This window comes from Paramisgurnus dabryanus, chromosome 2 (genome assembly GCF_030506205.2).
Source record: "Paramisgurnus dabryanus chromosome 2, PD_genome_1.1, whole genome shotgun sequence".
Taxonomy (NCBI): domain Eukaryota; kingdom Metazoa; phylum Chordata; class Actinopteri; order Cypriniformes; family Cobitidae; genus Paramisgurnus; species Paramisgurnus dabryanus.
Genome location: NC_133338.1, coordinates 1,440,049 through 1,455,067, shown reverse-complemented (window position 1 = coordinate 1,455,067; position 15,019 = coordinate 1,440,049). Strand labels below are relative to the sequence as shown.

The 15,019-nt window shown below is 36.7% G+C and overlaps 1 pseudogene; it reads left to right on the top strand.

Moving 5' to 3' along the window:
* The first annotated feature begins 336 nt into the window (after nt 1–336).
* LOC135783386 (E3 ubiquitin-protein ligase TRIM39-like) lies at nt 337–6,632 on the top strand (annotated as a pseudogene).
* The last annotated feature ends 8,387 nt before the right edge of the window (nt 6,633–15,019 follow it).

Genomic DNA, 15,019 nt, shown 5'->3' with positions numbered 1-15,019 from the left:
GCAGGGTTTCATATTTTATATTCATCGGGCTCTGCCATTGATTAGCGGACACCCACCTGCTGTTAGTATTCCATTGACTCCCATTCATTTTGGCGTCAGTTTGACAGCGAATATCTTTACATCTGAGGCGTTTAAAGACTACATTTGTCCATTACTTATTTCTAAAGAAACACGAAAATGTTGTCCATTACCTTGTATCTTATGTTATGGCCCAGTTGAAGCAGTGTTCTTAAAAACAGGCTAACGATTGCGTCATAACCTGCGACTCTCTGTCGCGCAGTAGAGAAATTACCGTATGAAAAGGAAGAGAAGCTCGCAGGCAATCTTTTACTGTCTATGAGGCAATCGGGTGGATGTGGAGGCATAAAGTCAAGGGAGAAGCCCATACTTCATCAAGCTCAGTTTGAGTCTGCGCAGTACGCCGACCCCCAGGAAGTGCGTGCTTCTAATTGACTTCACTTGTCTCCGTTGAATCCAATGGCGTCGCTGTGTCCATTTCTTTTACTGTCTATGGGGAATACCTTCTAGCTTGTCGCTATCAAACATAGAATTTGGCAAAGCTCTTGAAAGTTCTTTAAAGAATTCAAGGTAAGTTTTAATTCATATTAACATCAAATACAAACTGTAAAACTTAAATTTTGTACTGAAACCCAGACCCTATATTATGTTTGTTTGAGGCAGCTGGAATTAATGCTGTGTAACCAGTGTAGTGGCAAAAAGTCTTAGCTTGAATCTTCATAAGAAAAAATACTCAGGAGACAAAGGTTCCAGGTGCCAAACAAAAATTACTTTATTCGCTCGAGCCAACAAAGTGAGACAATCCACACCCCTCAAAGAGGTGCTCAAAGATCATCTGCCCTCCCAACATCTGACTCCATTTTTAAACAGTAAGATCAAACACTTCTGATCTGAGATGACGTACACTCTTCTCATTGGTCTCGGCCTGCCACAATTGATTTATTTGTTTAATGTAGCAAAAGTGCAGCTGACTCCTTCCTCATATCTAAAATGAAATATTCTGCTTATTGGTTCTCATGGCCTTGGCCTAGCTTGCACAGATACCTTATATTAATGTAGCAAAGTACAGCTGGTCTTCTTCTCAAATCTTTAAATGACGTACACTGTTTACTACTTCGATTGGCCCTAGCACAACTAACTTATTGTTAATGTAGCGAAGTACAGCTGGACGACTTATAATCGTACTCTAATCTAAAAAGACGTACTCTTGTTTACCGGTTGACCGGGAACATGAATCGGGACACACACGCAGGGTTCACATGAAATAAATAACATTTAATATAAAACAGCGAACAAAAAAGTAACATACAACAGCGGGTAAAACAGGAACATCCAATACAGGAACAGACATGGAAGTAATGCCAATGATCCGGCAAGTGCACATACAACAGGGAGGGGTATATATACAAACAGACTAACGATACACAGGTGTGATGAGGCAGGCAATTAATTAACAAGAGTCCAGGTGACGACAATCAGAACAGAAACAAGACATGACACGAATCAACTGTGACACTTGCTTAAAAATATAATAGATAATGGATTAGAAAGTTTATTTCTTTATCTTAAAACAACAGGGCTGATTGGGAGAATTTAGTGTTTTTTTTTTTACATAATGCAATGCTGAAACTCTGGTCCATATTCCAATACAGTAGGTGGCGATAATGCACCTTAAAGTTGGTGCCACCCGCCATTAAAAGAAAGAAGAAGAAGAAGAACTGTGACACAATGTGTAGCTTATGAAATAGAGCGTTTCAAGTTAAAACAAGCTTTAAGAAGTATTGAGATTAATGAGATGACACTTCAAGTTCTCCTATGGAAAGGTAATAAGCAATCAAAAATATATCACGAGTTAATTATATTTTATATTTTTAAAGGAGACAGGATTATTTAATAGGATTTTTTTTTTTTTTTTTTTTTTTGACAGACTAGGTTAAGTTTAAATGTTCCTTTCAAATATGCGCTTCACACTCCTTTCCAGTCGGTGGCGGGAATGCACCTTTTAAGTTGGTTTGCCAACCGCCATAAAACCCTAGAAGAAGAAGAAGAAGAACTGTGACACTGATGAGATAGTGATGATGAAAACTGAGTGGATCTTAGTTTCTTTAACCAGGTCAAAGCAATCAAGAAAAACTGTATTTGAATCATATACATTAAACCATGTACTAGGCAAAAGTAGTTTAGGATTAGATTGCTACTCACAATTCCTCTCATGTTTGTGCAATGAGGTGAAGTACCTTTACATATATAAAAGATGTGTGTGTGTGCGTGTGTGTGTTTGTGCGTGTGTGTGTTCTACAGGCCGAACAGCAAAGGACTATTGTGAAGTTGGAAAGGGTGATTGACATGGGAGGAATCAAAATTAAAGACCTTGAGAAGACCGTCAGAAACAATGTAGTAAGTAACCCATATGTTTACATTCATCACAGTTTATGTTAGGTATGTTAAAGGGGACAGAGAATAATAAACCATTTTTACCTTGTCTTTGTTGAATAATAGTAGTCTACCCACATTCACAAACATACAAAAAGTGCTATACATGCTAAACATCTCAGTCTCATAGAAATTACTCTTTTAGAAATGTCAGCCAGAAAACGGCCCAATCTGAAAAACTGATGCTTATGACATCACAGGCATCTCCCTGCCCCTCCACTTTAAAATAATTGGCTACATTTTTTGAGTGGCAGCAAAGTCAGCCAATCAGTAATGAGATTGCAAGTTAAGCCAGTAGGGGGAGCCAAATAGGTGCAAAACCATTTGTTTAAAATCCCCCACACTAATAAAGCTATTTGAGAGAGGTTTTTAGGAAGCTTCTAAGGCATTACAGACCCAAACAAAAAATGTTTTGTCTACATGTCACATCACAGAACAAGGATAAATACCCCGTTCAATCATTCTATGTCACCTTTAAGTTCTTAAAGTATGTATGCAGTCTGTTTGACCATAACCTAAAATTTGACAAACAGATCAGTACTGTTATAAAGTCTTGCTTTTTTATCTTCGCCTACTTTCTAAAGTGAAACTGTTTTATCTTCCAAATGGTGAACCCTTTTGTTTAGATAATTGTATTTTACTTCTTCATGGTGTTTCTCAGTCTTCCTTATCCGGTCTACAGCTAGTCTAAAATGCACATGCTTGACTTCTTACTCCATCTCGCAAGTAAGCCGCAACTCATATTTAGTCTGCACTGCACTGCTTACTTATCAAATTTAGAATTGATTTTAAAACTCTAATATTTGTACATTTTTATACAGCAGGTAAAATAAGTATTGAACATGACACCATATGTTGTGTAAATATCAAAAGGTGTTATTGATATGAAATTTTCACCAGATGTTGGTGATTAACACATACAAAAAAATCCAACCATTAGATGTCCATAAATTAGGTTCTGTATATTCATGTAAATGAAACAGGGAAAAAAAATTGGACCCCTGAAGAAAAGGAGGTGTGAAAGGCATGGGAAGCCAAGACAGTCAGTAATGAACAGAAATGGGTCCGGGATTTGTCCAGGATTGTTTGATTTTTAGTTTATTCACACTGCCAATGATTTTCCCTAATCTCTGTGTGCATTCACACACACATACCGTAAAGTATTTTTTCCACAGCGTCTTCCACAGTTTGCTAATTATTTGTAATTTCTCTCTCTATAAACCACACGCGTGCATTTTAGTTTATGACAAGATGATAAGGGGCGTGTGATGTGCTGTTCTGTCATGCTGGTGAATGATCTCTGATAGTGACGAGCTCCCTGCTTCAGTACAGTTTGCTGACGTTTCTCAACATGAACGTTGATCTGCGTGTCCCTGTGTCAAAAAGTGGAACCATAACTTCTTGTTGCGAAGGCCCGTCCCTTACGACATTGTTTCTGCCTCTTGTTCACACAGAATGCTTTCCGGGAGCGATCCCAGAACATTTACAGGACGTGTTTGTGTTCACACAGAAACCTCTCTGACAAATAAAATGGAAATGTTCTGGGACCAAAGTGCTGTGTGAATGAGGTTTTAGCATGTTCAATACTTTTCCTGTGTCATTTTACATGATTACAAGCTGACAATGTCAATTTAAGCTGCTGGGGGAATACAACTAGTTGTGCTATTAGAAACAGATTTCCAGGGTTTCTGAATGTATATAAAGTCACAGAGAATGATCAGTCGCTCCTCTACTCTTCATAGGCTGAGATAAACAGAGAGGAAACAGAGATACAGAAGGTGTTTGCTGCAGTGATGGATGCTGTTAGGAGAGCTGAGAAGGAGCTGCTTGCTCCTCTAGAGGATGGACACAGACGTCTGGAGAGAGAGAAGGAAGAGAAGTCACAGCAGATACTAAGAAACATTGTAAAGCATAAAGAAAAAATCAATCATCTGAATCAAACACGGAACGAAGAAGACGACATCATCTTTCTCCAGGTCAGACATTAATATTATTGTATATGAAATATATTAATAATATACACTTGTATATTGTATATTAAAGCATTTTCACACAAGAGAGAGTGCTGTTATACTGAATATGATGACAGTGATTCATTCTACAGCTTTATTATGAGTTTCATTCACATAACAGCTTTGAGGTCATATACAGAGGGTTACATCAGAGACAAAATGTGCTGTTGGTTTTCTTCTGTTTCAAACAATCAGGATTTCATGTCACCTGGAGAAGTGGGTATACTCTTAAGTGTGCTCCCAACTAAGGTTGAACGCTCTGTGTTATAAACAGAGACATTTAAGACTAGTTCTGCATAATAAGTTCACTCCAAAATATGCCAGTGTTTTAACTTGACCTTTGCTGCTTGACTTACAGCGTAAGGATCATTATGAAATTTATATTTAGAATTTAGACGTGGGTATTCCTCATGTCATCTAATAAAGAAGTTAGGGTATACTCCATACAAAAACATACATGATAATACACATTTATAACATACATGTAATGTTGTAATGTTTTTGTTCTTCTTTCAGTCATATCCATCTGTGCCTGCTGAAATCAAAGATGATTTGAGAGTTTCTATTGACACTAAACTAAACTTTGGCTCCATGAGAAATATAACCACATCTGTTTTGACTTCTATTAAGACTCAGCTGGGGAATCTTTGCTCTTTTGGTGAGAGATGATGATGATGATGATTGACAGTAGTGATGTATTGAGTGAGGTCATGGCAAGTAACTTACAGTAACATTTAAGTACCGTAGTATGTAAAGAAAGTTATAATACAACATGTAGTATATATCAGAATATTAAAATAAATTGGTGTAATCTGATAAATGCATCATTATTGTCATCACTGTGTCATAGCACTGCCACAGTTCTAGAGAATAAACTCTTTAAATGTTTTGTTGCAGAAATTAGAAGAATTCAGGGGTGTTTAGGTAAGAACTTAAAAACAAATACATTCCAAAATCATTATTTTGATTTATGAAGCTCTCAAAAGTTTCTTAACAGAGATTATTTTCTTCAGTGGATATGATTCTGGATAAAGAAACCGCACATCCAGCTCTGGAAGTGTCTCAAGATGGCAAAACCGTAAGAGTCAGAGGAAACGCTCATGACATCCCAAGTGGCCCCAAACTGGTGGATGGAGTCCTGGGAAGGTATCAGATCAAGTCTGGAAAAGCATTCTGGTTAGTGGAGGTGGGAAACTGGGTGTAGTGAGAGAAAATGCAAACAGGACAGGAACGGTCTCCTACAAACCCAGTGAGGGTTATTGGGTCATTGTGTTCTGTGATCCAAACACATACATAGCTTTTGAAGAAAAACCCATTCAGCTGGATCTCTCCACCAAACCTAAGAAGATAGGAGTGTTTGTCGACTTTGAGAGCGATCTCATCTCCTTCTATAATATGGATGATCTGTCACACATTTACACATTCACTCAGTGTAGATTCAATGGAACCATCCGTCCATATTTTAATCCTCCTCTCAATAAAGATTATTCAGATCCAATGATAATTTCTACTCTTAATCCAACAATGTAACATATACAGTACAGTAAACACCTCACTATATATATATATATACATAGTATATAGGACAATTTAAATATCATTATATTATGGTGAACGGGGTAGTGTCCATAACTTTTGCCTTTCTACTAAAAAACTTTTGTATGTAAGAAACACTGTATGTAATATTTGTAGTAATAGCTTTTTAGAATTGTATTCTACTGTAGCTGCCTTTCTTAGTTCTTAAACTGTACTTGAAGGAATACTTTTCTATTATTATATTGATATACTTTGTTCATATGCTTTTAATTAATTAATATAATCTTTTCTCCAGAGTTTTTATTTGAAAATCACACTTTAACACAAGTTACAGATAATTTTGTAGTGTACGATGAATTTGAGCTCTTTCTGTGTGGTGAATTTTAGCATCCATCTGGATGAAGGTTTATAGTCCACAGTTCAGAACAATGCAATATAAATACAGCTTTGTTTCTGCACCTGTTAACCCAGTTAATCTCTCATCTATCTTCATATATTTGTTTATTCTATTTATGAATATGATTGTGGTTTATATTTTTATTTAATTCAATTGTTTTAGTGGTGATGGGAATTAAGAGCACTCTTCTCATATTTATTATGCTGTGAACGGTTGGTGTTGTTTTCAAAATATGTATCAAGATGTATGACCTCATATACAGTACCTACAGATACAAATAAAGAAAAACAAACCTGATGTGGGTCTGACATTTATTTGTATTATTTATGCTGTCTCCAGAAATTTGTTGAAGAGAAGAGGATTGGTCGACTTAATTTTAAAGGTGCTGTAGAACGTAAACCTGTATTTATGTAGGCATAGATGAATAATAAGAGTTCTGTATAAGAGTCCTTAAACACGAAATTTGATCAAATGAATAATAACAATGTCTTTATTGTATAAATCAAATCTAATTATTCTTTTAGAGCTACAGAAGTGATTTTGACACACTTAAGTAGGTTAATTGAGGTTACTGTCTCTTTAAGGCAGGGGTCTTCACCTAAATTGGTGGAGGTCCAGTAAATGAACCCTCCGCACCAGCCGAGGTCCGGACAATACTGCACGTAAAACATAAATTCAGAGCTTTCGCCAGACAGAAATTAGTGTAAAATTAGTTTTATTGAACAAAATATAGTGTTATCAAGTATATTGAATAATGTCTCTTCATATGTATAAGCATAAATAATCCTTCACAAAATGGATTTCATTTCAATGCTGTTCTGTTACTGTTTCAGTTGCTTGGTACAAAATATCTCAATTGATCCAGTAACAATGTCTGACAAAAATATGAAGGGAACCGTGCAAAATGCATTCATCTCTAAATCTGCAAAACACACATTCATTTCCACATAATGTGGAGCCGGTCGGCGTTGCACGTTCATGTGTTTTGGGGGCGTGGCTTTAGAAGAAACCCAGAAGGGAGGGGGTGGAGTGAATGGAAGAATGAGCTGTGTTTAAAACAGTCCTGAGAGGTCTACAGACACTCGATTTTTATACTCTCTTTTTCAGAATACTTACATTTGACTTATGTATTGGTATATGAACTGCGCTTGGCACACCAACCATTTTTTCCATTGTTAAACTAGCAAAAGTGGATTCAGACACACTCTTTTAGAAAGAGCGCCGTGAGCTTTAGACAATGCCCTTAGTTTGTTAAAGTAGGGCCCTATATGTCTGCTTGCTCTTTGAAACACGTCTCTCTGTGTATGTACTTTTGAGTGGTGGTATAGTGGTGTGGGGGATGTTTTCTTGACTTACTTCAGTGCCAATTGGGCATCGTTTAAATGCCTCTGCCTACCTGAGCATTGTTTCTGACCATGTCCATCCCTTTATGACCACCATGTACTCATCCTCTGATGGCTACTTCCAGCAGGATAATGCACCATGTCACGAAGCTCAAATCATTTCAAATTGGTTTCTTGAACATGATAATGAGTTCACTGTACTAAAATGTCACCAGATCTCAAGCTAATAGAGCATCTTTGGGATGTGGTGGAATGGGAGCTTCGTGCCCTCGATGTGCATCCCACAAATCTCCATCAACTGCAAGATGCTATCCTATCAATATGGGCCAACATTTGCTGTTAAACATGTATGACTTGTTTGCACTGTATATTGTTTGCCTTTTTTCATAAATGTAAATGTAAAGATGAATTTCAGCGCAGTTTTCATTTTATACCAGTTCTATCTTAAGTACTGAAACTGTTAATTTATCTGAAAATGGTCATTTTAATATTTTTACTTACCCTTATGCCATTCAAACCCATTTTGACTTTGTTTGACCTCCAGAACCAAAATGCTGATTTTGTGGTGTTTGGGGTTTTCTGGTCACAGTGGTACTGTAGACCTTGACCACCTTTTTCAACTTCAAAAGAAGAGTGCAAATTGTATAACACCAAATCATTATAGCTCATTATAACTCCATGAAACTTATGACATTTATTTTAAGTTTTCTAAAAGCATATACAGTATTTGTGGGTGTGTGTATAATCCACTTAATCAAGTTCTTGACCGATGCCAAAGACTCTCCAAATGTTGCATTTACATTTGTGACCCGTCACGGAAACCAGGGGCACAAGTCGGCAGCACAAGTTTCGAGAAAATGAGAAACAAAGTTTTTTTTCAAATTTTGTGATTTTCGTTTTATTGCAGAATCTGTTAGTTGAGATCACGAAGAAGCCTCTCCATGTTTGAGATAGCAGTTTTTGTATATTTAAAAGCGTACATTTTGCGTTTGAAATATGCTTGTTTTTCCGGAGATTCTAGCGTGCAGCGGGGGGCGTCATTGTCTGTGTGTATATTTACATATAAGCTTGTGTTTTCGCCTCCGCCCCCACAGGGAACAGCGTGACTACTAAATAAGGATAGTTCACCCAAAAATGAAAATAATGTAATTAATGACTCACCCTTATGTCGTTCTAAACTCGGAAGACCCCCGTTCATCTTCGGAACACAGTTTAAGATGTTTTATTGTTAGATTTAGTCCGAGAGCTTTCTATCCCCTTTATTGAAAATCTATGTATGGTTTCCATGTCCAGAAAGTTAATAAAAACATCATCAAAGTAGTCCATGTGACATCAGTGGGTCAGTAAGATTGTGTTGATGCATCGAAAATACAGTTTGGTCCAAAAATAGCAGAATTACGACTTTATTCAGCATTGTCTTCTCTTCCGGCTCGAGCGTGAAGTCACGTGATTGTAGTGACGCGGCTGCCGTGTTCCTCAGACATGTTTGCTAAGTTTTTTTTTTTTTTCAAACTTATAGCCTGCGTCTCCCCAGACTGTAAAGCTCGGGCGCACAAAACAAAAGAAAAATAAAAGAAGCTGGGGCGGAACAAATAACAGTCAGCTGCATCGTACGTCAGCCGCGTCACTGACTTTATGCGGCGCCGCAGTCGGATGACGTCAAAGTACCGCGAGAGCTCTTCAAGAAATCTTACGGAGTAGTTTAATTTCGACTCGCTCTCGCGGTACTTTGACGTCATCTGTATGTCAGTTCTTGCAGCATGAGTCCAGACACACAGAAGTTACACAGATATCGTTGTATTCTTCATATAATTGGCTACATGTTTTGTCTATCAATATTTTCCATGAAGTCATTGGCTGATGGAGGAACGAGCGAGCCATTGGTAACATCTCTAAAGGATGTCACGTTTTCGACGGCGCTGTTTGGATGATCTATTATACTACTTCCCTATTTTAAATACAAACTTTGAAGGCGGGTTCATGTGTTTAACGGAGTGTAAGCTCATATACCCTTACATGTTACGATTTTAATAGTCTTCAGATTGTATATTATATTGTATTACCAGACATTCATGCGAAATCTGATGTAAACAATCTATATTTCACGGATTATACGCATGTGTGGAGAAAAATGGTCATTGGATAATCTAAAACAGACTGGATTCGACTTGTGATCCCCACAAAGGTAAAAAGAGTCATGTTTATTTTTGCATGTTGTCATTTGGTCATAAAATACTACATATGATGCTAGAACATCTCAAAAAGGGTTTTACAGGGGGCATGGCTTAGCTAAATGAGATGTAAATGAGCCCTTTTGTCTCCCCCAGCTGAAAAGAAGAGTCCCTTTCGTCTCAATTTTCTCGGTTTGAGTATTTCTGAGTTCCTATATTCAAATGGCCACAACTTCTCCAAATCTTATCAGATTTCCATGTGTTACACATCGTTGGAAAGCTTAGAAACTGCACTTTCAGAATCTGTGAATAACTCAAAATGCCCAGATCCGACTTGTGTCCCTACTTTCCGTGACTGGTCACATTTTTTCCTGATGTGTATATCTAGCTGGTATACACCTTATTCAGTCCGCCACCATGTTGATTTCAAACCGAGGCTGTGATGGATGGACGTCCAGAGCTTTAAACCAATTGTTTTGAATCAGGGTGCTGGTCATTCAGTCATCAAAACACAGAAAATACATCATTTTACAAATTTCCAAAGGACAAAGAACCTCAGAGAATGTAGATTGTTAAAGTTAAAAGGAACATATGACCTTGTTTAGATGAGAGTAGTGCATTGTGTACATAGTATCTGTTTTGGATATTAGCCTGTTGGCTAATTGCTAATTTCTTATATTGTAAGCATGTTTACTTGTCTTTAAAGTAAAGAAAATATAGTGCAACAATACAATATTTTCTGACAACAACTAAAAAAAACTTAAAACATCGGCAAGTTCATGTGCTTTGTGTTATTTTAAATATATTACTTTCAATGGTTTAGAAATTGTATGTTTTAAATGTAATTTTCCACACAATTTCTTGAAATGTCTTAAACAAGCTAGCAGTACCTGTCTAGGTAAAAAAATTATTCTATATTAAAATTATAGATGAATGAATGTATGAATAAAGTAAAATAATTAAAGTAGTATACGGCAAACCTATATGGCTTTTACAGTAATGGTGCTGTATTACATATTTACAGTAGCATTTAGTTACTGTAAACCTCAAATACAGTCCTAGAAACTGTAATTTAGAGGCCTTCCACTTAGATCCAAAAACCAGAGGTCTGACACGACCGGGTTCAGATCTTAATGTTTCACGTGTGCCTCGGACATGGGTCGGGTATAATATTAGCAGCATGGGGCCTATCATAATTTAAAATAAATGTGTTTTGCAGAATAGCCCTGAGAAGACCCAAACTAACTTGCATGTGTGCATTCATTTTCATCAAACCAGACTTGTCAATCAATTTTGCGGTTATGGTGTTGTCTTTAGATAAGCAGCAGGCCAACTTGGTTCCGAGGCCACTGGGTTTCTTTCTGTCTGAATGGTGTGCGTGGGGCTGCAGACTGCACACACGTCATTGCTGTTTACATTCGGGTCCAGTCGGGTAAAAATAATTGACACTGGGTCGGATCAAACTCATTCGGCTCGGTTAAATTTTCTGAGGTTTGTCTCAGGTTGGGACATTCTTTAAAAAAAATAATTTATGCATGTCATGTTTGGGTAATTTCAGGTGGATACATTTATTTGGACCTGAGAAAACCTCTAGCTTACTGTAATTTACAGTAGTTAGTGTAAAACCCTTGGAAATGTCTAACAGTGCAGAATGGCTAAATGTGAATCCTTTCTTGATATTTTTGCTTTGAACATCAGTAACCTGGCAGTTTTGACTGATGACTCTACATTGCCATTGCTCTGGGAACAGTCTGATGAAGAGGTCTTGTGTAGGAATTTGAAATTTATTTGAAGGATAACCCCTTGAGATGCACCATCTCGTTTTCGAGGGGGTCCTTAAAACAAACAGAGATACAAACAACAAATTACAATGTTTAACACATAAAACATACATTCATACAACAATTAGCTCTCCATAACATCTCCTCACATACCAACTCCATAAGTACATAAATACAATAAATGTTCATTTGTCATACATAACATACAAGTTCAGTACCATTCAATGTAATGAAGTTTACATAATTTTAAAAAATGGGTATACTCAAAAGCAAGAGCAAATATTCTTCAAGTGATCATGTAAAGCTGACCTAAAGACATTGATTGAAGTAATAGATCTTATTTCACTTGTTAAATTATTCCAATATGATGGAGCTTTAAATTGAAATGCCCTGTGACCTACATCTTTATTAATTTTGGGAACATAAAAAAATTATTGATCAGTATGCTTTAAGTTATATGAAGAGGAAAAGGGAATTAGATCTTGTTTTAAGTGAGGATAATTTAAATGATAACATTTAAAAATAAACTGAAGCCAATGAAAGTGCCTTCTTGAATATAACAATAACCAATTTAATAATTCATACATTTGACAGTGATGCGTTTTATATGGACATCTCAATACAAATCTACAAATACTATTATAAACAACATTAAGAGAATGAAGATTTGTATCAGAAGTATTCTGGTAAATTATCAGCATAGTCAAGGATTGGAAATATTAATTGGGTAATAATTCTTTTTCTAACCCTAAAGGTAAAACAACTAATAGAGGAGTAAAGTATTCTAAGTCAATATGATATTTTTTTAATAACTAATTCACATTAGATGTAATATAATTAGAATTGAGATCTGAAAAATCAGAGGATATAGGACTTCCTTGGGTAAAATATTGATTAAATGCCTCAGCAATTTTAAATGGATCATTAACAATTTAATTATTTATTCGCATGAAATTACTTAAATTACTTTGTTTTTAGATGAAAAAATTGTTAATTTATTAATTCTGTCCCAAAATACTTTAGGATTATTATAATCTGTTGCCATGCAGTCTTTGAAATAATTTGCTTTTGCATTTTGCGTTTTTATTGTACATATATTCCTCAACCTCTTATAGGTATTCCAATCTGTAGAATCCCTTGTTAAGCTGTATTTTCTCCAAGCTCTATCTCTAACTTTGAAAAAAAATATTATTAAATCACCATTTATCCAAGGCAAATGTCTTACCTTAACATTGATTGTTTTCCAAGGTGCATGTTTATTAATCATTTTAATTTGGTAACTTCTAAATAAAAATAGTTCCATGCATCTTCAACAAATGGGATTATCTGAAATCTATCCCAGTTAATGTTAGTCATGTCTTGGACAAAGTATTCGGAATTAATAGTTTTTGATTGTCTGACCCTAAATAATTTTGGAGGTATTCGAGGTATATTTATTTTCCAGACACAGTAGATCATAGAATGATCACTAAATGAGTCTGGCAAAACTCCAGATGACATAATCCTATCTGGATGTGTGACTAAAATCCAGTCCAGCAAAGATGATGATTTAGAATCCTTTCTGGTAGGTTCTGTTATAAGTTGTATTACGTTTGAGCCATTAATTAAATTGCGATCATACCTATTCATCATACATATTTTGTGGATTCAACTGGAGCTTTGGGGGGTCTATAAATATTGCCTACTATTAATTGTTTATTTTTTATGAAGAATTACTTTAACAAATGAAGATTCAAAATACAAGGGATACTCATTTGGTGTAACAATTTCAGAAACTAGGGTTGAGGAAATATATGTAGCCACTCCTCCTCCTCTAGAGTCACAATCCGCTCTATATAAAACATAATTGTCAAATTTTATATCATCTTCTGATATCGTATTATTGAGCCAGGTCTCGGAAAGTGTAATTACCTTAGGTTTGTTGTACGTAAGCCATGCTCTTAACAGGTCAATTTTAGGTAGTAAACTTCTAATATTCAGATGAATGATAAACACACTGTAGTGGCTATTTGTCCTTAAACTTAAACAAAACTAATAATAACAACCTTTTCAAATGGCCACTAAGGCTGCGTCATGGGTAGGCTTTACGCATGGTAAGAGGTACAAAAATAAACTAATGTCCATAGCCAAAGATGAGTTCGAGGAGGCTTATTTACAGATATAAGCAAGCTCACAGACATTTCCTGCTGCCTCTCTCACGCTGTGGTAAAAAACCATATGCCCTCGCAGCCTTTCCGGTTCCTCCCACCTTAACCCATTTATGCAAATTAACATAGCACCACGTGACCAAACTATATAAACTATATATAGTAAATTGTAACTTAAGCCTAAAATAAACAAAGTGCAAAAATAGCTCCAACAACCCAGCCCCTAATTGTGACGGTAAGTTACCCACAATTAACCTTAGCTGTTAACACAAAGGAGCTATAATTATAACCTAAACATCAAGCTTAAATCTTGCATCTTCAGATTCTCCATGCCTGCAAAAAAAAAAACAAAATAGATAGAAGACAGATGACAAAGAGAATGAGATGTATAGTCAATTGTTAGCCTCCAAGAGAAGACAGAGCTTGGTTATTGGTCTGTCCAGGATGCTGGTCTTCGTTTGGACCTTCACAGAGCGAACCAGTCCTCTTGAGTCAGCTGTAGTACTTAGAACTCTACCCATCATCCACGAGCCTCTTGGAGCTGTAGCATCAGCGATTACAACAATATCTCCAGGAATGAAGTTTCTTTTTTGCCTCGTCCATTTTTGTCTTTCTTGCATTACAAGCAAATACTCTGATGTCCACCTTTTCCAGAAAAGCTCCGCAATGTACTGCACTTGCCTCCATCTCCTCTTAATATACAGGTCAGAATTTTCAAACAGACCTGGTGACAGAATGGGCTTGCCTTTCAGCAGAAGAATGTGATTTGGAGTGAGCGCTTCCAAGTCATTGGGATCCTCTGAGACCTTAGTTATTGGCCGGTCATTGAGTATTGCTTCTACCTCACAAAACAGTGTTTGCAGGCCTTCCACGTCCAGCAGTTGATGTCCAACAACAGAGGTAAGTACACTGCGCACAGAGCGAATCAGACGCTCCCAAACGCCACCTTGGTGAGATGCAGCTGGGGTGTTAAAACTCCACATCACTCCTTCCTGCACAAAAGTCCGTTCAATTTTAGAGTGATTTAAAGCAGCCAGGGCCTGCCTCAGCTCCTTCTGCGCACCAACAAAATTTGTGCCGTTATCTGACCTCATACTTGTCACAGGTCCTCTTCTGCAGACAAATCTTCGCACAGCATTGATGCAGGAGTCTGTGTCGAGGGAGTTCGCCACCTCCAGATG